Here is a 2,877-nt window from a genome sequence, read left to right as displayed (position 1 = left end):
GCTTTGTTTCTTTCTTTTAACTCCGCCTCTTCCTTATCTTCCCAGAGGTGGGAGGAGTTCAAGGCTGGAAGGATCGACGACTCTCCCGGAGGCCACGTGGGGAAGGGAAACCTGCCCGACGGCCTTTCCCCGCTTGCACCCGGGCGCGCACTTTTCCCCAACCCGAGCTGATCTCGCGCGCGTGTGTATGTGGTGAGAAGTCCCGAAGTTTTGTGCGCGTTTTGATCCCTTGAATCGTGGTGATCCCCAGTGTGTCTTTATCTCTCCGTGCTGGGGGAATAAGCGCCACTGACGTCAGATGGGCTTGCTTCTGTGTAAATATGCATACAGTCTGCCTGCGTAGCCGTTGTATGGAACTGCACCGGCTTCAGCGGATTTTAGACTCCACAGGAGTTGGAGATCTTTATGGGTTCTGAATGTTTTAACACGTTTGTTTCAGGTGGGTGTAGCCGTCTGAAGCAGCAGAACAAGGTGTGAGTCCAGTGGCACTTTTAAGACCGACCAAGTTTTATTCTGGGTGCAGGCACACCTCTTCAGACTTAACAAGTTTGTGTTCTCTGTCCCAGGGCGGCACACGACATAACTTCCCCAAGACCCCCCCCCCCCCGAAGCTCTTTTCCCAGTGCCTATTCAAGTATCAAAATCCAACAGGTATTTGTTAGGTATTTACAGGAAGAAGGCTGAAAACTAAATGCTCTCGTATGAGAAGCAAGAACCATTGATTTCAGTGAAATGTGTTCATTGATTAACGTGCTATGTGATAACTTCTTATTGTTACAGTTGTCCTGGAATATGTTTGCTAGAACCCCTTTGTGGCTTTCTGTGCAACTGGCTAGCAAAAAAGATACAAGTGATATGGGTGCATTATTTATTTATGTTATTTATAATATTTGTTTCCATTTCTTTAGTAGAGGTGACACAGAATTCCACTAGAAAATTAAATCAGGAAATGGTTTCCTAAGTAGGGTTGCCAGCTGCCTGAAGGGGAAAATGTTCCTTTAATAGCAGCTTGATGTGATGTTATGTACTAGAGTATACTCTTTACCTCCGTGCCATGAAAATCTTCAGCTACCCATTTCCACTTCTGTTAAAGAGGCAAGACTTTTTCCCCAGGTGGTTGGCAACTCAATTTCCTGCCAGTTTAAAGAGTGCTTTGCTGTTCATTGTGCTTGTATTTGGATCAAGATTTTAATGTTTATATCCCGCATTAAAAAACTTAATTGTATCAGTCTACTCGGTAAATGCGTAAATTGTTAATTTGATAGAGAGATTTAGTGACATTTTAAATTTATCAGCCAATCCTAGGCAAGCTTACTCAAAGGTAAGCTGCACTGTTGAATAGGAACAAGGAATATTGGGTTTACTTCATAAATAAACAGAATCAGGTTACCTGGGGTGGTGGTGATATAACTTTGTTTGAATATCTGCAGGATCCATAGCTAAAATGTGCAGTTTGTTTTTATTTCAAAGTATTGTCAACACCCCTATGGGGTTGAGAAGACTAGATTACCCTTTATTATTGAAACCTTAGTTCAAAAGATAATTGTGTACCATCTCAGCCCCTGAGTCACTAAAGTGGCAGAATACTCCGGACAGTTTAGAAAACTCATATAAACATTCCACGGATTTAGAATTCTCACAAGAGCTTGTGTCAACAAGCCCGTAATAGTTACAGTGGAGGCTGGAAAGTCCAGAAAATACATAGGTTAGCAGATCAAAAGGAATCAACAGCCCTTCCCCACAACTGGTAGTGTCTAAAAGAAGGATTATAGTATATTTTATGGAACTCTACTATTCTCAGACAACAGTCTTTAAAATAAAGAATATCTGAGAATGCCCTAGCTACAGATCCAGCCAGTGATTTATCCATGTCAGTATTCTAGTTTAAATCAAAATGGTTGTGAAGGTGAGCAAGAAAAAGCATTATCGGAACGAAAGGTTTCCATCTAACCTTAGCTGGTTGCAATGGACTGTGGGACCCAAAGCTGCTGTACCTGTCACTTTGCTATGCTAGACATCGGTGATAGGTAGAGAAGAAGTGAACATGTTTAAGTTTCACCACCTTAGGCCCGCTTTTACTTTTTGTAAAATGGGGACACTGGCACCCATGTTTTAGGCCCTTGCCAGAAAGATGTGTTATATTCAATTAGAAGTCTTGGGGCTAATAGGCTGTTGCTATCAAGTTGCCTCAAAGCAATTCCGCTGGGTATTCAATCACAACCGGAGAATCAGTCAACTGCCCTTGAAGCATTTCATGGTCCCCTGTACCTTTCAGAGCTTCTTTGTGTGCCATCCCACCCTCTGAGGGTTGAAGAGCTGGGCCTATTGAAGTCTAGATATCGCAGGAGCAGGAGGGGCAGCGTCTGTATTGAGAGTCTCTGGCCCTGGAATTCAGGCACGTTGAGGAAGACCAGGGAAATCAGGCGGTTATACCAGTAGGTTTCTAAACTTTATTTGAAATATATTTCCAGAGGCCTCTGATTTCCCCCTTTTGTATTTTTAGCCATTCCCTCTGTATCTTATTGCATATTCTTAGAACATATAGGCAATTGTGCATCTGAAATTTTGGGCTCATTAGCTTTGTGTGTTAGCTGTGATTTCTCTGTTATGGTTTTTTTTTACAATGTTTTTTAGAGGCTGGGTATGCCGAGTTCCAGGGTAATGCTGTAAGTGGTCCAGTTACTGACTAACTTTTAATAACTGCTGTTTATGATTGAATTGGCTCAACCCACAATGTAATACAACAGAGATTCAGAAACAAAAATGAATGGTCTTGCAAGGCTTAATGGATTCACCGAGTTGCATCTGGCAATTATTTTATTCAAGAGATGCTTGTGATATGTATAGTTTGAGAAGTTTTGTCCAAGGGTATGCTTT

This window comes from Gekko japonicus, unplaced genomic scaffold (genome assembly GCF_001447785.1).
Source record: "Gekko japonicus isolate JY-2015 unplaced genomic scaffold, Gekko_japonicus_V1.1 scaffold2468, whole genome shotgun sequence".
Taxonomy (NCBI): Eukaryota; Metazoa; Chordata; class Lepidosauria; order Squamata; family Gekkonidae; genus Gekko; species Gekko japonicus.
The sequence above is the reverse complement of the archived record's forward strand: the minus strand, read 5'-3'. Positions refer to the sequence as shown.